At 40.5% G+C, this 22,651-nt stretch overlaps 1 long non-coding RNA gene across 1 annotated transcript in view; it reads left to right on the top strand.

Moving 5' to 3' along the window:
• The window catches only part of LOC311630775, a 169,527-nt gene that overhangs the window by 109,429 nt on the left and 37,447 nt on the right, over positions 1-22,651 (top strand). The window lies entirely within an intron of this gene.

Raw genomic sequence — 22,651 nt, 5'->3', positions numbered from 1 at the left:
TGCTGGTCCTAGTGGTAGAGGGTCAGGAAAATTATGTGGTAGGAAAATTCAGGGTTGGTAGCATCAGCCTAGTCTGGAACATAAGGACACTCTTTAACTTTGCCCTAACTTCCTCCCTTCATCCCTTCCTCTCCCCCTCCTTCCTCTCTCCTCCCTCCTTCTCTTCCTTTCTTCATTATCTTTCTTCCCTATGGACCTCCCTCCCTTCCTTCAATCTTTTATTTCTATTATTTCAAATAATTATCTTTTAGGTTTATCAATCTCTATTTTATTTTATATATTTTCCTCTTCTATTATTGACTTTCCAATAATATATCTGAATTTATTACTTTCTTTTTAAGCTTAAAACCTATTTTTATTAATTTACATTTTTACTTTTTACTAATACATACATCTAAGACTTTAACTTTTCCTCTGAGAACATCTGAGATGCTACCCGTCCAATAGAAATTGTCATATAACCATGACCACAGCCATAACTATAATGCATAGTATATGTATAGTATACATATAGATAGTAGGTATATATTGCTTTCATTATAATTCAGTTATAATTATTTAAAATTTTCAGCAATATTGTGTTTTCATTTTGGCATGGTACCCACACTAGTTCTATGTCTGGGTGTCGTAAGCCTCTCTGGGCCCCCATTACATTGGATAACTCTGGATGGAAAACAAAAACAAAACATTGAATGAATCTTTATACTTTCTTTGATTCTGAATATTTAGTCACCACTGTATTTCGTATCAGCCGCACACTTTTTCTAAGCCATGTGTCTACATTTCTGTGTGCTTACTGTCTGCACATACTCCTTAATATTTAAACAAAGGCCAGATAGGCATTCTCGCAGACTTGGTATTAACAGGAGGAAAGTAGGAACCATTTACACCTGGCACTTGTCCAGGAGACAGACACAGTTATGCCAGGGACGAGTGACATGCAGTCTTCCCTGCCTTAAATTCTGCGTTCAGAATGAAAAGGGGATTGAGGGGTGGGGCATTGCCAAGCTGGAGAGCCAGATAAGGTGGCGGGACCATTCCCCAACTTGCCTTGGCCATGCACCTCATAAACTGATAATCTCAGGTAGAATTTCCCAACCAGCTTCTAGGAAAGAAGTGGGTTTTACAGCACATTGAGGCAGGCTGACAGCTCTCAATTAACAGAACATAGGTCTTCTGTGTAATCTGGGTAGGAAGCCGCTGTCTGCCTCCCGGATCTCGTCTTTAACTCAGATCCTCTTCTAGTATGTCACATGTTGGTCCAGACTGCATAGAAAATAATAATGATAAATTTATTCAACACTTACCAGGTGCCAGCAACTGTGCTAAGTGTTTTATAAATATGATCTTATTTAATCTTCTGGGAAAGTCTATTATAATTGTTTTGATATCACAGATAAAGCTGAAGCTCAGATAGGTTAAGTACAGTAATTTTTCTAACATCTGAGAGCTAGTGAGGGCCAGGGCCACGGCCACGACCAGGGCTTTGCAACTGATGATGATGCCTGCTCTTCACCATCCTTCTGTCCTCCCACTCTCAACTCTAAGCAGAATCCCACCTTTACAGGTGGTTAGCATTGCTCTTCCAACCATATGATTTACTTCCTTGCTTGCTTAGATGTCTGTCACCTCACGGGGCTGTGAACTCCTTGAAAATAGGACTCTGTACATCTTTGTACCCTAGTGCCTCCCCTGGTATCTGGTGCAAAGTTAGAACTCAGGAAATGAGTGAAGAATGAATGAATCAGTAAATGAAACAGACATTTGGTAGCAAGCTGCTTTGCCAAAGACACTTTATTATTACTTTAATGGTAATCTTTGCCCCTGTAAGGAAAATCATGTCACATAATAGAATTTAAATTTGTTTTCAGATGTTGATGTCAAGTCAGTTTTCTTAGTAAAATAGTCAAGAGTTAAAGGAATTGGCAGAAGGAAGTAAAAGGCCTCTTCGGGAATTCATAACACAGAAGACTACAAGTTCAAGATTAAGAATGTTGAAGAACAGGTAGTCAATCTGCCAGGGTCAAACTCAAAAAAAGCTTGTTTCTCCCATGATTCAGAACCCCAAATGATTGGTTTCAATGCAAAGAACTGCCTTGTTTCAGGGGATAAGGCGGATGCCCACCAGCTAGATTAGGTTTCCAAACCTACATCTCATTCTTTCTGGGAGAGGACCAACACCAGATCTGGTCGCTGAGCACTCACTTGGAAATACAGCCATCACTCTGCAGAACACGTTGGAGGAAAGCTCTACCCCTATGGAATCAACAGATGCAATTTGAGTTTCAAACACTGAGCTCAGAGGAAAGAACAGACAGCTCCAGGCTGACTCTGGGAGCTCCAGCGTGGACCACACACAAGCCGATTCCCACACACCTGGATCCCCAGCCATGCTGGTCAAAGGTTCTTACCAGCTCCTCAGAGAGGGCCCACTAGGGGCTGAGGCCAGCATACATTGCATGTTTTTTCACCCTCTGTCATACATAAGGACCCAGAGTAAACTCTATCAAGTTCTCATGTGAGAGTATGGGCCCAATTATTCTCAACTGAGCCTTGAATGAAAGAGCTGAAAGCTTTTCCAGATATGGACTGGATGGAGTCCATCCGTTTATTGGAGAAGCCAGACCAAGTGCACAGCTTTCTTTGCAGGATGCTGCTTGAATGAATATCTTCCACATTAAGCAAAGACTTGGGAACATAGAGAAGTGTTTGCCCCTCCCCCCAGATTGCTCAGAGGCCTGGTGTTTTAGCAGTGTAGAGGGCTTGTGTAGAAACAGCGGGGGACAGGGCTGCGGAGAGCGGTGTACACAGCTCTTTCCCTCCCTAGTCAAGTCATTCCTTTGGTTGGCCTCTGTCCTGAGGGTGAGCTTTAGTGACTGATCCCAGAATGCAGGAAGGTGTCCCCTCAGTGTGTGATCTCCTAGTGGTTTCCGTGCTTAGAAGCGTGCACACAATATTGAGTAGTAGAAAGTGCTGATTTCACTCATTTTTAAGGGCTGTGGTAGGATATACTAGTATAGGGTGAACTGGGTGCCTGAAAGACCTATTATGTACCTGCTTTTTTGCCAGCTGATGTCTAAATCCTCCATCAAAGCTTGATATTCTGATCTCTCCTTATAAAGAAAATTTCTTAAAAGGCATCCACTGTTACAGGGCAGCCTCCTTTTCTGCTGTGGAATGCTCTAAAAGTTCCAGGTTTTATGATGGTATTAGTCACCGGCAGACACAGATTGATTTTAGGGAAGGTGAGACATTATTATATCAACTCACTAGAAACTGTAGGATTTGAGTACAGCCAGGGCTGGAAGGGATCTGCTGGTTCTTTTTTTCTGGTGAGTACATAGTCATTCATCTCCATCCTGTCCCCTCCTTCTGTTCCCCTCCACACACACACACACACACACACACACACACACACACGAGCACACACACTGCTGTGCACACTCGCCTGGTGCGGACATTTCCCTGTGTTCAGCCCAGAGGTTTCCCACAGCTGGAGTGGGGAGCACCTGTGTGGCTCTGCTTTGCGTCTGCTGCACTCACTCACCGGCAGGCCTGGTTCCCATCTGCATAGGTAAGGCCCAGCCTGGGCTATAACCACCAGCCCAGCTCCTGCAGGCGCAGAGTAAACCTGGACATAAAGCAGGTATCCTGCCATACCTGAGGGGCCTGCTTCGTGTCCCTGGTTCTTTCACACAAAGAACCTTATTGATGCCTCTCATCTCTTTCTTGATAGTCACATCTTCTCTTTGATTTCAGTAGCTGAGTCATTCTAGGAGCTGAAGAGATGAGCTTAGGAGGACTCAAAATTAAATGGCTCTGTCACTGACTTCATTCATTCATTCATTCATTCATTCATTCATTCATTCATTCATGAAACTCCAGTGTGCTCTGTGGAGGCAAACCTGCATAAAATCCCACTGCTGCACTTGAGGGCTTGAGCCTAGCAGGGGAGGAAAACTTAAAAACTCATAATCGCAGCCCAGTGTGACAAGAACTCTTGAACGAGTGCATAAAAAGGGCTTTGCAGGCACAAAAGAGAAAGCCACACACTCATCTGGCAGAGCTGGGAGAGCTGTATGGAAGAAAGCATATATGAGTAAAGTCACAAGTAAGAAATCACAGATTGGGGAATGAAAAGCAAGAGTGAATTAATCCAGAGTGGAAGTAAATTAAAAATCAATAATGAAAATATCTCAGGAATATTCCCAATATTTGAAGATTAAATAACAGATTTATGGTTAACTTGTGAATCAAAGAAGCAATCAAAAGGGAAAAGGAAGTATTTGAACTGAACCAAGGCATATGTACAACATATTAAAATTTGTGGGAGGGAGTAATTAGAGGAAAATTTATAGCATTAAATGCCTATATCAAAAGAGAAGAAGGGTCTCAAATGAATGACCTCAGTTTCCACCCTAAGAAACTAGAAAAAGAAGAAGAAATTAAACATAAGTAGGTAGAACAAAGGGAATAGTAAAGATCAGAGCAGAAGTTGATGCAATTTTTATCAGAAATACAATAGAGAAAATCAATGAGACCAAAAACTGACTCTCTGAAAAGAGTAACGAAATAAAAATCAATAAACTTCTATCTTGTCAGATGAGCAAGGGAGAAAACAAAGACACGAATTACAATATAGAAAATGAGAAGGTAGGTTTATGTCAATAAATTCAACAACTTTGATGAAAGGAACACATTTTTATAAAGATACAAACTACCAAAGCTCACTCAAAGAAAGATTAGATAACCTAAATAGCCCTGTATCTATTTAAAAAATTGAACTTATAGTTAAAAACCTTCCCTTAGAGAAAACTTTAGGACAAGTTGGTTTCACCAGTGAATTCTGCCTAACATGTAAAAAAGAAATGTTATCAGTTCTGCCTATACTCTTTCAGAAAAAATTAAAAAGGGAATAATACCCAACTCATTTTATGAGGTTAGCATTATGTTGACATCACAACTCTAGAGACACATTATAGGAAATCTATACACCAATACCATTTATAAACATATGTGTAAAATCTTTAAACAAAATATAGTAGATTGAGCATAGAATAACTAAAGTAATTTAGTGAATAAATATAGGGTTGGCTTAACATTAAAAAATCAATGTCATTCATCATATTAACAAACAAAAAAAGAGAAAATATGATGGTCTTCATAAAAATGAAAAAAAGAGAATGAAAAACAGCAACAACATCCATTCCTGATAAAAACTCAGTAAACTAGAAACAGAAAGGTACTTCAGTTTGATAAAGGACATTAACGAAATAATGCACAGCTAACATCATGCTGGTGACTCTTTAACATTAGGAGGAAGACAGGATAACTGCTCTAACCACTCTACTAAACTCTGTACTAGGGATTTTAGCCAGTGCAATAAGAGATAAATAACAGAGTAAAAATCATCCCGATTACACAGGGAAAATCAATTCTGTCCTTATTCTCAGAAGACATGATAATGTAGAAAATTTGATGTAATAATAATAATAAAAAGCCGGTAGAACTAATTCAGTTTACTAATTTGCAGGGGGAAGAAAATCATGTCCTGGCTATTGTGGCTTGGTTGGAGCATGATCACATACACTGAAAGATTGCAGGTTTAATTCCTGTAACATACCAAGGTTATGAGTTTGATTTCTAGTTGGGGCACATGCAGGAGGCAACTGATTAATGTTTAGCTCTCCTCTCTCTCTCTCTCTCTCTCCTTCTCTTTCCCTCTCTCTTTCTCCCTTTCCTTAAAAATCAACTAAAAAGCATGTCCTCAGATGAGGGTTAAAACATTCAATAGTATTTTTATATACAAAGAGCAAATGATCAGAAATTTAAATTAAAAATATCATTTATATGACCATACAGATATGAAATGACTAGGGATAAATCTGACAAAAGATATGCAAGACCTCTACACCGAAGACTACACAACTGCTGGAAGAAGTTAAGAAAGACCTAAGTAAATAAGGGTAAATACGTGTTGGTGGGTCAGTTAAGACTCCATATTGTTAAGAGATAAAGATATCAATTACCTGCAAATTGAGATTTCAGGACATGGTTTCTAAAACATTTACAAGCTAATTATAAATTTTATATAATATCTTTATAAAAGCAGGTTTTAAAAAAGGGGGAAGCATTTGTGTGGAAAAGTTATAGAGATATTTGTTAATACTAGACACCACCAATGAGACTCAGGAACATAGCCATCTGCCGGCTTCCAGGAGTCACAAATACTCAGTCTCACCCCATGTCCTCCAACATCATCAATGGAATCTGACGTCCTTTGTCTGGCATGTAATCTTTCAAATCATGACTCAGACTCATGCTCCAGATCTGATGTATATCTGATTTTCTCAGCAGAGCAGGGGGTTCCTTCCCATAAGCATATTCTCCGGCAGACAGAGAAGAGGATGTGAAATGGTGGTAGTCATGGAGATGGTGTGGCAATAGAGGTCAAAGTGATCTGATGCAAAGAAGCTATGCCTTTGAAGTTTCCTGGTATCTATTAAATGTTCATGCAAATTTTCCATTCTATGCCATACATGCATGCACACACACATCTTAAATCACCACTTAGAAAAAAATGTTACCCCCTTAGGGTGTTTCATGATTTTACCATGGATTCTTTTACCCCTGGCACCCCACCAAATACTCCTAAGGGTAAATATTCCTCAAGTTTAAGAAAAAATATGAAACAGAAACATTCTCCTTCAGCTATCTCAGTTTCTTAAGTTAGGAAATATCCTCCAAGTTTCTGTGGCCCACAGAAACTACTTGGCTTCTCCCAAGGACCTAGGTACTGTATTTGAATTCCTTGTGCTTATTGCAGCCGTAGTCAAGTTTTACTGCTTCCTTGTACCATCTCTGACCATGCCAGCCGGACACAAGTTACCAAGTCGCTGCAGCATCTGAAGATCTTTGGTTTGTCCTTAACTGCTCTGTTATGTACTGTGTCACTCTTTTCTAGGACCTACTGTCTTCTTTATAATTTGTTTCCAGAAGGTAGCATAGCGACTGGCATATAATTAGTGTTCACTAAGTATTTGGTAAATCAGGGAATGTTTAAATGGAAAAAAAAAAAGGTGTGTTTTAAGAGACTGTCAATATCTCAAGGACAATGTCTGTCTTCTGTGCCTTTGTGTTTTCAGTTAGGGGTCCATAAATAATGCTTATTTAGTGTTTATGGATGTCTAAGGATGATGGTTGGAGAATTTGGATATTGGATATAATTACTAACCAGGTCAACTTATTTTCTTTACAAACAAATTACTGAAGTGAGCCATTCTATATTGATAGTTTACACAGGAATAAGTTTTAAAATAGGTCTGTGCTTTTGTACTAAATGCCATTAGACTTGAATGTAGGGCCATTTAATTGAAGGTCATTGAGTGTTGAGAAGCAGAGGAGTCTTGGGAAGGCTCAACAAGAAAGGATGTGGGTGGCAAAGGGACAGCAAGATGGTAATTTCCAACAAGAAGAGACAAATACTGAATATTTGGTGTCTGTCCTCCTCTATGACTTCGATCCTTGATGGAGAACATGTGAAATGACACAATTACCACCAGGATTCATGTCAGGTGAAGAGGGCCATGATATAACCATAGAGCAGAGATGGGATTTTCAGCCCCTTTGAAATTCAGCACACACAATGCAGAACTGAGAGATGTTAGAAAGCAGAGCAGAGAAGCGTGGGTAACACGTGCCCTCCTGGGCAAGAGAATATATAGAATATCACCTTGAGGGAGAAACATTCAGACAACACCAGAAAGGATATATGGCAACCTGACACTATCACTTGAAAAATTACTAGGTGATTGTAGAAATTAAGAACCCCAAAATACATTTGTCCCTTGGGGTATATGAGAAAGAACGGAATGGATGACTGAATTCATAATGTTAGTCCTGATGGATATCTATCCACTCAAACAGGTCAGCAGCGCACTGGGGCCAAGCCCAGGACTCGGGTTCTTCCCATGGCTTCCTGCAGGGAGGTCCATGCACATTTAGATTCTCTGACTCTGCCCTTCCCATGCTGGTTTCATTTTGCATGCCTGCTCTTCCCTCATCATTGTCTCTTACTGTCACAAAATGCCAGTCTGCACTGTTAAATAGCAAAATACCCCATATCTATGGTATGCCAGTTGTGTGAGGATTAGCAACCTTGTGTCACCTGGGGATCTCAGGCTTTTCCCAGAATTCACAAGTCAGAATTTGGATTTAACAGTTTCCCGCTCCCCCCTCTTCTCCCTGACATCTATGCACCTGACAGTTTGGAAACACTGTCCTCTAACACCCTTCGCTGGCTTGCTTCTTTATAGTCTCTTAAATTCCGCTTCTTCTGTCTCAAATTACTTCCCTACATCTGGTCATCAGACAGGTGTTGTTTTCCATCTTGGAGATGGCTTTTCCTGGCCTGTTGCTGACAAACGCTGCCCGGAGAGAAGCCTCTTAGGATGCGTGCATTCAAAGGGAGACGGAGAGGAAGTAGCTTAAAGTCAGCTTAACGTCTTTGTCCACTTACTTAATTCTACATATGAATCATAGGGCTTGTTTTTGTTTTCCTAAAGATATCAGTTTCCTACTCCTTATTCCGTGAAGCTATGTTTCTAGACAATAGTTCACATGTCTCTTTAAAGTTGAATGTGTTAAATTTATCTTTTTTGATCTTTAAGAAAGTACCTTTCCAAACCCCATCTATGGTAATATTTGTGATATTAAGCCATTCACAAAACACCTTTATGGGCCTCTTGGCGAGTTATTTACTGGGTAACCTTTTGTAGCAAACAAGATGGAATAAGACATTTCCTCCACTCACTCCCATCCCAGGTCCATGCACAACAAAATGTAGCATATAATGGGGTGAAGTGAGCTGGTCTGTACACTGGGAAAGATGGTAAAAATAAAATAACCTACCAGGCAATTAAGAGGGTCTTGGCTGAGGATGTCAATTTGTAATGTAACATAGTTATAATAAGCAGATGGGGATGAAGAGGGGCTTGATCTGACCTTTTATAGTTTCCAAATGTTCATGAAAGGCAGCGAACCTTTAGTTGTCAGGAACCTTGTGGCTGTTCAAACTATCCAGTTGGCTGCCAAGTTTCTATAAAATCATCCATCTTATAATGAAGGAATGCAGGCCCCAGAGTGAGGCAGATCTGGATTCAGATGCAAGTCCTGTGAACTTGGACAACTCAGTTTCCTCGTCTGTAAAATGAGGAACTGCGTAACTACTATGTAGGGTTGTGATGGACTTCAGAGGAAATGAATGCAAAACATCCAGCACATAGTCAGGACACAAGAGCTAGTAGCTATTACTCTCTAATTTCTAGGATAATGCTCAACAGAGTAAATATGAAAGAAATATTTGTTGAAATTGCTGTCTCCCTGAACTCATCTTTATATGTCGAGGGACAAATGTACTAGTAACCTGGGGGAAAATATTTTCTCTTGGTAAACTGACTTGGGTGTTAACATATACCATAACCCTGATTTATCATTCTATAATCTGTCTTATTGATAGACAAAATCAATTTTTAACTTGGGGACTGAATTGTCGAAGTTTACAGCACTAATAAGTGCTGGGCTGGCATTTGAATCTAGATCAGCTTCACAATTTAAAAATTGATTTTGTTAACTGTATCAACAAGACAGATTTTAGAGTGACACATCAGGATTATAGTGAGTCAAATAGGCATCCACAGACAGGTTTGAAATTGAAGCCACAGTGTTTCTATGAGATGATTCCTCGTACCAACATAGAACTCAGGAGAAAAGATATGTCTCACTTTTATTCCCAGATTGCACTAGCATTATATTGGGATGGAGTAAGTACAGGGTAAATGGAACAAGAGAAGTGGTTACCTAAAGGGCCAGGAAGAGTTAGCTTTGATGAAGAAAGTGGAGGAAGACCGTACAACATAATGGCAACCACGGTGGAGAAAGGCTATGGAGCTTTAAAAGATGGCTCATTTCCTTTTGTGGCTTAGAAGATATGGATGTCATCACTCTATTAAAATCCTTGGTATGGCAGTATGGGATTCAACCACCATCACCATCACCATCACTGCTGGAAACCATGCTGGTGGTTAGCATATGTAAATATGATCTTATATACCTCCATCCAAAGTGGCATTCATATCAAAGTAGAACACTTCATATAAGGGACTGAGGGCCATACTTAGCCACAAAGTGTGTGCCAAGAGGGTGGTTTTCCAAAAGGTTTCCCCAAGGTCTTTTTCCTTACCAACAACAAGTGTTCAACTGCAGGATCTTGCCACATGTTTCTGTTTGAGCAGATGGCAGGAAGATTTGTCTACAATGTGGAACTTGTTAGGGGGAAGGCCTTCCTGATAGAGAACATGGAGGCTTCTTAAATTTACTTAGTGGTGGAATGGTTTGTAATCTATTCATGCTTGTAAGTATAATGCTTTTATAATTGCTTATAAGTAGGTTGAGAGCCTACAGAATCTTTTCAAGGGAAAAGACTATTTATCTGATGCCTAGACTTATGATGAACTCTCCAGGCAACATATCCATTCCTTCTCCATATCATTGAATAATATTTTACACATACATTTTCTTAAACTTGCTATTTTATTATGAAAATATTTTTTCCCTCTCAATAGGATAGGGATCAAGGACTGTAAAGGAGTTACTTTGGGAAAATGGCCTGATGGTCTTTATGGGCAATAACATCAAGACCAACAACCACTAAACTATGACCACCCACTTCACCACCCAGATGCCATGTTGTATAGGTGAGAATGAACTGGTCATTCTTGCTATGATAATAACCCCAAAATCTCAGTGGTTTAAGGCAAGAAGAGTTTCTGTCTCATCTGAAGTTCACTTTGCAAAGCTTCCCAAGGCAGCTGTCCTCCATGTCTTGGCTCAATATTCCAGGGTACTTGAATCATATGCACTTCCATATTGACATGCCCTTTGGTATTCTCCAAGGTAGGACAAGAACTGGATGGTTCTGCACTGACATTGTCATGTTTTAGCCCAGAGTGATGCAAGTCTGTTCTGTCCATAACCCACAGATAGCTGTAAGACCCCACCCCACAGCAAGCTGGGTTGGGAACTTTAATCCTCCCATTACCAAGAAGGGAAAATAATTCAATGAAGATAAGTATTTATAGACTACTTTATCATAAATTGTTTCAAATTTGCAAGGAAACTGTATGTAGCAAGAATGAATGTGTTCATGTTAAATATGAGAGGCGTTATAGATTAGGTACCCGAGATAGTCTTGGGTTGCCCACATGAGATCTGTGAGGACTCCAAAAAAATTTATATTTAATTTTCTGATGAATTGGGATGAGATTATCTAACTCAGATGTTTTGAAGTTTAATTGTAGTAAATAAAATGAATTGTATAGTTTATAATTTACAAGAGCTCAGGAACCTTTAACCCTCTCCCTGACATACAAATCAAAAATTGTAATTTTGGTAGTAAAATAATAATGAACCAGATTAAAGCTTGGTTGATTAGATAATTTCAATGAATATAAAAGCTCCAGTTCCAAAAAAATTCCTTTGGTCATTTATGCCAACTAAGATTCCAGCTTCCTGCTACATTTCTCTGTCTTTTTCTCTACCCTGTCCCCCACATCACTACACTCTAGCAACTATTTTACAGTTTCCATTCTGTCATGTTCAGCCTTGTTTTGCCCTAAACCTAGACTTAGTTTCTGACCTCTCTGTACTTATCCCAAAACACATACTTGTGCTCAGCTAAACAGTAGTGAGAGTCATGATTTTTATTTCATCCTAACCAATCTCTTCCAAGAATAAAGACCAGGGCAAAGGATTATCACTTTCATGATATGAATCATGCTACTATCCATCAGTAAAACAAATTATTTCAACCAAACTAGGAGATGGGTGGATAGTGGATGTTCCTTTTGGAATAGTATCTGCAGAACAAGACCAGATATTTATGAGAATTCCTGTTTCATTAATTAGAGTAATACTTCCTGATCTTTGTGTCCTAATTCTAAAAAAGGGTATACACACATATAAACATAAATATATGATTATATGTGTGTGTATATATATGTATATATGTATATATGCATATATGCATATGCATTAATATATGAATATATAGTATATATATATATAGGCAAACATACATTTATAGTTGTAACAAAAATAAATAAAAAAGAATAATACAAGAATAAATTGTGTTTTGCATATTCACCACTGTGAACCTACATTTGCCCATCCCTGTATTGATGAAAGAATAGCAGAACTAAAGAAAGAAAGAGGCCCAATCTCTACTGATCATGAGAAGTTATGGGTGGAGTTATGATAATGACATTTAGTAATGAGCTTCCTGGCAACCATGGCAACAAGGAAAACCTGATGAGCTTCTTCAGGGGAACAGGGAAAATATACTCATTCCTCAAGGGACACATTTTCTGGTCTTTAATCACAAATGTAACTTGCAATCAGATATTGCTGTACTTTTGGTAATAGCTTAGAATAGTTTTCATACACCATGTGCTCTCCTGACCCCTCGTGAAAGCCAAAGGCATGGCATCATAGCTCCTCTTGAAGATAGGCATTAAGTGGCCAAAGTAATTGGTTAAAAAGCCTTCCAGCGACATAAAGGCTGTTGGGAACTGGAACCTCAATTCTTTTCAATAGCACATTTGCTTGACCCTGAAGTATGTCCATCTCGATCTTATTTTACAGAGTTTCAGTTATGGGGAACTTAAGAAATTCAGTTGCAGAATTCTGGGATTCTAAAGATGGTATAATATTGATGTGACAGGTTCCTGGTTAGACATTTTGATAGCCAAGCTTGTAAAACCCAATATATTTCATGGTTACAAACCTTTATACTTTTTGACCACTGGTGCCCTCTGGGTTCCTGAACGCATTTCGGACTGGAGGACACTTCAGTGCATATAATAGGAGCTCCTCAGTTGAGTGGGGGGCTGGACTGGGGATCAGTCCTCTGAGCCCTCTCTGTGTGGCTTACCCATGGAGGAGCCCTGCTTTTGCATAGCTGAAGGCTGAGCTCAAGGCAGCACAGTCAGCTGGCTTGCAGGCTGGGGAACCCCTGGTGGGAGCAGGCTGCCTCAACGCTTACACAGCTGTAAGGCTCCTCGTGTTCTTGGGCTGGCCCATCACATATGTGGCTTCAAAATGTTCAAACCTCAGGCCTCAAATAATCTTTTGTTCCTCTTTCCTGCTTTGTATGTTTGACTCAGTAGCTTTGTTTATTTTCTTAAAATATTTCCTTTTGGTTTGTGTTTCTTGGCTCGCCTTAGCTATGATTTTTCTAAATGCTATCTTCTCGGACCCCTTTGCCATTTATAATGCCAATCCCAGCCCCTCCCCCAGAATGATGGCAAGCTGTTCAGATGGCTTGCACTTCCTGAGGCTTGGGAGGGTTCTCAGGACCGTGATGCCACCTCCTCTTCACCTGAAGGGTGAGGGCTTGCGGGGCCACTGTTGTGGTAGGCCGGGGTCTCTTTCCCATATGCACCCAAGCCGAGGAAATTCTATATCCGCATCTTCCAACCAGGCTTTTTAACCATTGATATCAGCAGGACTGATTTTTCTGAAATTACAGCTTTCTTGATCTCATCTCTGGGGTTCTGCAACTGGGGACGCCTTTGAAAAGGCAGCTAAGCAGAAGGACACATTTTCCACTGCAACCCTAACACAGCCGCAGGCTCTTTTTACATAGCTCTACCAACTTTTGTTTTTCTCCCCCGAGGAAAGACACAAGACCATTTCCCCAAGATTGTCAGCATTCCAAAGCAACTAGTCCTGCCGGGTTTCCTGTGTGCACATGGCCACTGCCCTTCCCCGGAGTGGGGCTCCAGGCTGGAAGCTCTTGGCTCCCTGAGCATCCCCTTCAAAGAGGAAAATACCAGCGCCTCCTGAACCAACAATGAGGCATGTTTGACTAGCGGTGATGAAATGTCTTCTATAAACACTCCCTACCTTACCCACCACCCTTTCCAGGACTGATTCACCACTGAAATATTTGTGTCACCCAAGTTCAAGAACATGAAACCAAACCCTTTGGTTCTCAAGTGCCATGGAAGGCCCAGTGAGCTCACTAGCTAGGGAGGTAATTAATTAAGTCCAAGCTGCTGGTCTCCAGTAGGCCTGCCCAAACTACACATGACAGGTGAGCCAGATCACTAGTGCATGCTGGGAATCCAGATTGCAGGGAATTCTCCCCCAAAGTTCCTGGCCTTGCCTAGTCAGAATGCATACTTCCAGCACAAGACGAGGTGGGACTCTTCACTGCCTAAGGTGCTCTCCCACCCGCAAAGTGTGAAGTCTCATTAATTCAGGGCCCTCTTTCTCACAGCTGAAGGATCCTGGCTCAAGTTTACTTTCACATTCTTATTTGGAGACAGGTGTTTTGTTTTGTTTTTAGGAATAAAATGACTGCACAGGGAGTAGACTATCTTCTTGAGAAAAGAAGAAAGAAAATAATATTGAAAAGACGAGAGGCAGCCAATATATCTCTGTATTGCAGAGAGTATTTTCAGCAACAGGAGTGCCAGTATCTACAATAATAAAAGCATACTATGTTGATTAGACCAGATGTTCTTCAGCTTCAGATGACCTTCCAGATGAAGTCAGGGCTGCGAGGGAAGCCCAGGTCCCAGGTGCCAGAGGGAAGCTGGTGCGGGCAGCTGGGGGGAAGGAAGGCCTACTCTTGCACGAATTTCATGCGTTGGGCCTCTAGTTAATAGATTAGAACCCAGGCTTCTCTGTGAGCAAACTCTCTTGGGGAAGACGCTATCCCGGAAATCATAACTGAAACTCCAGAGATAGAAGTCATGGTACCTCCCCACAGAACCTTCCCCTTTATTTCCCCCTGGATTCTATATTAGACATAATCATTACCTGCAGGACAGTCTGCCAAAAGTCAAGTTGCCTCTGACATAGCTATAGGATATTGTTTATAGTAACATAGCTCTGGATGCAACTGAAAGTATATGTGTTGGGCTATTAATCTACTGCGGGTATTAGACGATATATACACGTTTGGGTGGAAATAAATAGATTAACATTTTCCAATCTAGTGTCTCCCTGAATGCCAGTCTCAGAATTTTGCCTAGGGTTATATGAAATAAAAAGTTGTTTTTGGAATAAAATTAATTTTAATGACAGCTGATGATGTTGAAGTCTGAAAGGTTTTTTTTAAATCGTAGAATCTTTCATGACTGAATCTGCATTGTGAATCTCCAAGAAGGTGGGGGGGTTGAGTATTGCATTTCTCTACTTTAAGTTACAAAGTAACTAATTTTTCTAGGACTATTAACTTCTCCGGGAATACTGAGCTGTGGAACACAGTTTGGTAAATTTAGGGTTAGGCGGTACTTACTGTGACATAAGTAAGCTAATGCAACCAATATTATTTAGGCTAGAAGGTGCTGGAAGGTCCATAGAAGCATCCTATGTTGTTTTGATAATATAATTCATGGCCGTTAAATACTGTTTTAAAAAGAGTAAACAGTGTCAAAGGAATATTCAACTTTATTTGGAATGCCTAAAAAAAGCAAGCAAACAAACAGTCAACCTGGCAGCTGCAGAACGCTGCTTTATTAGGCTTACTGCTTCTGGGTGTGGCCCTGGTCACATCCTGCTCTTTGGATTACAAATACTTGTGTGGCCAACCTGGGAGGCTGATCACCTGATCACCCAATATAAATTTACATTTATAAGAAAATCTGGTCTGCATTAGAAAGAAAGAGCTAACTTACCATTTCACCTCAGAAACATGACTTATTCGTAAGATGCCACTGCCCGTAATGGAAACTTAACTGTCCCATATCACAGGCGGTTCAGCCCGCATTCTCTCTTGCGCACTTTGCATTCTCGTCCATGTTGGTCTGAATTAGTGAGGTAAGCCTATCCCCAGAGCTGCAATGTGAACACAATGCGAAGAGAAAACCCCCCTCCCTGAGCATTGCAGTTCCTTTGGCAGTTCCAGTCACACCTCCTCATGTTACTACTAAATTAGTCAAACTGCTGGCATGGGTTCCCTACTCCGAGAAGGCAACTTGTCCCTTGTTGAGTTGAGGGACAGCCTGCAGACTCTTTTTAATCTGATTGTTTTAATTCAATTTAATCTGCCCAGTAAATATTTTCCTTCAGCTGAAGAAATGTGTAAATCAACTAAGTAGTTTGTAATCTATGTATACAGTGAACAAAGCCCACGCTGACCCATGCCATGGGACTCCATCTGAGTTTGCTTTTGCTGGGCAATCACCACAGTAACCCAGAAGGGAAAGCAATTCATGTGAGAGTGATGACGGAAACCATACCTCACCCCAGTAGCAACTACCACCCATTGAATAATTACCGAATGCTGGTAATTTTTTATTGTCCCCTTATATTTGGCCGGGTAGGGATTAACCCCATTTTACAGATGAGTTAAGTGAGGTTCAGAAAGGTTGAGTGATGTGTCCAAGGCTTCCAAGCTAAGAGTTGGTAAAGCCAGCATTCAAACCCAAGTATGTTTGATGCCAATACCTTTGCTTTTGGCTATTACTCCACCAACATCTGCTTCTATAAAGCTGACCCACACAATTTTAACCTGTCAGTTCTGGGGCTGAAGAGCCTAGATTTGACTCATTGAATTAGGTTAGACATTTTTCATAAATGCTAAGCATCTCAAAATTAAGATCCAATTGGATCTTTCAAATTTCCTTTAAAATTCTCATGGAGACACAAGAGACGATGAAAATTCACATCTCCGTCAACATTTAGGGCTAACACCCACACTTTATCCAGAACTTGGGAGTCATCTCTACAACTTTAGGACCATGAGTCTGTAGGGAAAGAAAAAAAAAAGTCACCTGAGGCCTGCCTACATGATGCCAAGAACAGTGGAAACCTGCTCCCACTAAGCAAGAAAAAGATGATTTCCTTATTTCACTCTCTGCCAATTAACTAAGAATTATCAAACCTTAAGCTGTACAGGGCTTAGTGTTTGAGGTAACCAGGAGACTGTGTGTGGGCATTGAAGAGTATGAATAAGGTGGTGGAGGAAGATACAGCAGGGGAAGAGGAGTAAGTAGAAGTTCACTAAACATTTTATGTGTGGGGAGAATCAGAGATGACAGTCACAATAAGTGCAATTTATTGAGTATATACACAAAATGATTATTTTCTCAAAACATGCTTATTAATTTGTATGAATTAGAGCTTAGAAAACTTAGCATGAAAGGCAGCGAACCTTTAGTTGTCAGGAACCTTGTGGCTGTTCAAACTATCCAGTCGGCTGCCAAGTTTCTATAAAAATGTCCCTTCTTATAATGAAGGAATGCAGGCCCCAGAGTGAGGCAGATCTGGATTCTGTCCTGTGAACTTGGACAACTCAGTTTCCTCGTCTGTAAAATGAGGAACTGCGTAACTACTATGTAGGGTTGTGATGGACTTCAGAGGAAATGAATGCAAAGCATCCAGCACATAGTCAGGACACAAGAACTAGTAGCTATTATTCTCTAATTTCTAGGATGATGCTCAACAGAGTAAATATGCAAGAAATATTTGTTGAAATTGTTGTCTCCCTGAACTCACCTTTATATGTTGAGGGAAAAATGTAGTAGAAACCTGGGGGGAAATATTTTCTCTTGGTAAACTGACTTGGGTGTTAACATATACCATAATCCTAATTTGTCACTCTATAATGTATCTTATTGATAGACAAAATCAATTTTTAAGTTGGGGATCTGAATTGTCCAAGTTTACAGGACTAGTAAGTGCTGGGCTGGCATTTGAATCTAGATCAGCTTCACAATTTAAAAATTGATTTTGTTAATTAACTCTGTCAACAAGACAGATTTTAGAATGACACATCAGGATTATAGTTAGTCAAATAGGCATCTACAGACAGGTTTGAAATGGAAGCCACAGTGTTTCACCAATTTTTGCTGATGCCAGCCCTGCTGACAATAGCCTCTCCAGGGCCATCACCAGGTGCTTGGCTGTAGAATTAAAGGGAAAGTCCTTGTTAAGTGGAGGATCCCGTTCATTCCTTCATGGTTCCACTCTGGCAGCTCCATGCTCCTGGATTTCCTAGCAGACTACAACTTTTCCACCCAAGCCAGTGCTCCTGGCCAGTTGTTAGTGGCTTCTCTCAGCTCCTCTGTTCCTTATTCCAGATCCTCCCTCCCTCAGGTTCTTGCATAATTTATACAAAGGCTTATTCCTTTCACACGTTCTTGAGTCTGTGATACTCAGAGAGGTTCTGTTTTATGCTTGAATTCTAAAAAACACGAATATAGATAGGAATAATCCATTTTAGGCAAAGTGTAATTTACATAAGAGTATTGGCTGGGCAGATATGTGTTCTGTGCCTGGGTCTAAATTTGTAGAGGTCACTGAATAATGATAGAGAGGTCAATGCCATTGAAAGAAAAGCTGAATGTTGCAGTTCCTTCTAGAAATGAGAGGCTTGACTCTGACAAAGTTCCTAAATTTTCCACTGTGTGTCATTCTAAAAGTTTATGATGTTACTTTGGACAAGATCCCTAATCATATTGATAATTAAAACTCATGGCCATCACTCGTAGAGCATTGCTATCAATTAAAAATGTATTTTACATATTATTTTATTTAATTCTCACATTAAAAATGTGAACATTTTTATCTCTACAGAACAAGAAACTGAGACTCAAAGTTTTCCCAAGTGTACATCATTAAATATCCAATGTTTCCTGCATTCAGGGCTAGTAGTTGGGAACAAAACTACTTAGACTTAACCTGGCTCACTATCTAATAGGTAGGCTAACAATTATCAGATAAACAATGGTTAGTTTGGGTTGAATTTATATAGAGTGCAGCACATTGATTTGTTTTTGTAAATATAATTTATGATCCTTGCACACTTGGGATTTCAAGATGTAAATGACAAGGTTCTGACTTCATAAGACCTATAATTTTATCTGGTAAATACTTTTCATAGACAAACATTGCAATATTTTAGGAAAAGTTGGTTCTTGGTGTTTGGCATACAGATTTCATTAAATCTATTTGAATAAATGAAATGTGGCACGCATGGGAAAAAGAATAAAAATACCTTTTACTTTTAGTAAAAGTAAAAACCTCTTGAGTTGCAATGATTAACTGGCCAAATCCAGCCTAAGCTGGTAGAGGCACCAGCTAAGAGCAGGGCTGCGAAAGGACTCAACCAGCCTTTATGTTTCTTGGAGACCTTATCACATTCTGGATCAAGGATCAAGCAAAACATAGAGAAAAAGACTTTCTAGAAAGATGGCAAAAGCATTACAGAAGTGGTTGCATTGAAACTGGCTACTGGAGGGCATGTGTGCTAGAGAAGGGGATTCTGGGTGGATGGGAGAGCTTGGCAATTCTATGGAGCTTTAGTAAAAGTAAAAACCATAGCCTGCCCAGCAAGTGGATATTTCAGTGATCTGAAAGTGGTCCTCGGAACCTCATGGACAGAGCCGAATTTGTGGGAGGAGAAATAACAGCCCTGATAACCATGCTGTTCATGTCTTGAGTGGATTCATTTTGCAAAAAAATTTGCAGCCTTATTATCTCAGATGAACTCCTGAGTGCTTGTGGGTTGGGAGTTGGAAGCAATCAGAGCTGAGATGGATGGCTGTATTCTAATGCCATAAGCCCAGTTCTTCTGAGACTTTCACAAGATGTCAGGCATCAAAGCTACTTGTCTTTGAGTGAGAACAGCCTTCTCTCTAGGGAGCACTGTATTTTCCCACTATGTTCCAGCAAACAATACAAAACCCAGGCCATGGGGCCACTCTTTCTACCACACAAGTCTTAGGAAGGTCGGAGTCTGGTAACTACTGTGTTCTCAGGGATTAATACCAATGCTTCCGGCCCGCATGGGCCCAGGAGCTGCAGCATTCCTTTGAGGGAAAGAGAAGGGCCCCAGGGCTGCGGCTGCCCCATGTCTAACAGGGGATTTTCTGGATGCCGTGCTGTCGGGGAGGACTTGTTTCTTGGCCGAGTCTTGTGAAAGGACAGACAGACCAAACAAACAAAAAAATGACAGACATGAATGTACTTTTGGCCACTTTCTCCCCCGAAAGATGAAGACTGACTTTGAGAACACAAAGATATGACAATAAACTTTCATTCCTGTAACAGTGAGGGTGAGAGAAACCATTAAAGTGTGTGTGTGTGTGTGTGTGTGTGTGTGTGTGTGGTATCTGGCTACTGTACTTGAACAATAATTCCTCTTGACATTATACAAGGTCAGCAAGTCACCTCAAGACCACCCTGCTTGAGGGTCTGTGCTGCACACAGGGCCCTGCGGACTATCTCAGCTGAGAAATGTCACCCAGCACCTTTCATATTTATGATGACTCATAAACAGGAAACCGGTCCTGTCCATGACATTGTAACGTTTTCATATCTCAAATCCCTTTTATGAAAATGAAAAAAAAAAAAAGCACACCAAACTAAACAAAAGAACTTGGCTGCCTTATGCTTTCGGGGCCAAGATAAATATTGCCAAATTAGTAAGGCATACTGAACAAATTAAGCGCTAAATGCAAATTTATCGACTGAAATGCAATGGCAGAGTCACCAAAGAGCTTCCAGTGTGGAGCGCAGCCCTATGAGGAGGTGTTTGTGTTGGCCAGTCTCTGCCGAGAGGCATGGGAACAGTAATGTACAAAGAGAGCATTTCTGTTACACCCAAGATGGACAGTTTGTTTTAGAAAGTTCAAGTAAACAGTGTCTAACATATAGTCACTGAATTCAGAATCTCAGTTGCTACCAAGAGGGAGATGAAGAAGAAAAAAAAAAGCTGGCAAAAAATGTCTTTAAAAAAAAAAACACCCCAAAAAACAACTCCTTTGGCAATGTCCAAGCCCGCCTCGTAAATCACTGCGCGGGATGGAGACAGACTCCTCCTCTCTGCGATGTGTCTAAGGCCCAGCAGCCCTTCATGGAGGCAAATGAGGATTCTTCCCTTAAGGATATTCTGTGAGGAGAATATTCATCTTCATATTTTGTAATGTCCCAAATGGAACATATATGATGTATCTTTTTAAGTTCTGGGCATCATGTATGGTGTCTGAGTGGTAGAGGTTGCACGGATATTGCTTTAGTTCAGTGATTGATTTGGGAGGGGTGGAGAGTGGATATGTTCGCCACGATAAAGTGTTTTCCTCCTGCCCCTGGACTCAGGCACTTTCTTTCCTGCTTTGCCCAGGGTCCCTCACCCCCTCTATCATGAAAGGTGCTACGTGAAGGTCTCCGTTTGGGTTGGGTGCTGTCGCTGCTGCTTTGGTAAAGAGTCCCCACAGCTTTCTGGGCTTCCCACAATGCCTGTCTCTTTTCTGATGCTAGAGAGTTGAAGAAACCAGGAGAAAGAAAAGTCACTTACCATCCACGACAAATTGGGGGTAGAATGGGAACCCCACAGTGTGCCAAGCCTGGATGGATATTTAGAAAGCTTGACTTTATAGAGGAAAAATTAGAGGCCCAGAGAGAGGTTGTAACCTGCCCAAAGTAACACAGTGAATCGGTGCCAGAAAAATTATTAGAAGATCAAATTTTCTTTATCTGCTGACTCCAAGCCAAAGTTCTTTCTGCATACCACACTCCCTCCCACACAGCTATGATTTAGAGGGCTTTTTTTTTATTGATAATACTCTCTATATACCCAGCAAAGTACAGCAGCAGAGTTAAATATCTCCTTCTGCATGCCACTCTGTTGCTCAAGAAAATACAGTGGCCATCCACTGCAGAAGAGGTCAAGTTTAAACTCCTTAAGAAATTTGGATCTTGAGGTTGAGGGTAATGCTGGCCTTGTGCCAGGAAAGATGGAGCGAGAATCACAGAGCAGAAATAGGTCCAGCTATGACCCCTGGAGGAAGGGAAATGTATTCATATGAAGGGGGTAGAAATAAAAATTGCTTCTCAGTTATCTTTCCCTATAGAAAATTCCCTAAGAAATAAGCCAGTATTACATTTTTTAAAAAGCATCCAGATACTCAAAGAAATAAGCATCAATTTGATTATTTGCACGGCACAATTTCAATTAACTACCAACCCACTAACCACCGTTGCCAATAATCATCTGGCAACACCTCCAGTTTGGACGCCCACTCCATATAGTCAACAACCTCATAAAGGCAGCTTAATGTACGTGGGACATTCCGGATTCATCTTACATTCCTTTCTAGAACAATGAGCATTTACACTCAATTTCAGAAACATGTCCCAATAATACAAGAAACAATTGATTTTTTTTTTTTAAAGAAAACTCCCTTGGACTCATTTTCATCAGAAGTGATATAAAAATAAGTATAACAATTTCAGAACATTAACAGTATGTAAATTCCTTGATGAAAGTGAAGTTTACTATTATTACAGTGTGGTTCTTAGTGATCTCTCCCTTAGTTGAATATTCAAACAGGCCCTCCCTCAGCCATGGCTCTGGGGGTAGGAAAAGCCCACCTTAGTGTCCTGTACCTGGGTAGGGCATCTCTGTGTGATGGTCTGTGCCAGGGGCAACCTGTTCCACCATCCAGGGGCTGAGTGCCCCTGTGCTGCAGGAGAATGTGGTGATTATTGCACAGTTTCAAACACTAGATGCCTTCTAGTATGGAGATATTTTGACAATTAGTAGTAATTTTAGCCTTTTCACAGTGGTTGATGTGCCTTG

This window comes from Pipistrellus hanaki (genome assembly GCF_964339955.1).
Source record: "Pipistrellus hanaki genome assembly, chromosome: 12".
NCBI lineage: Eukaryota > Metazoa > Chordata > Mammalia > Chiroptera > Vespertilionidae > Pipistrellus > Pipistrellus hanaki.
Note: the sequence above shows the minus strand (reverse complement) of the source record. Positions and strands in the feature narration are given on the sequence as shown.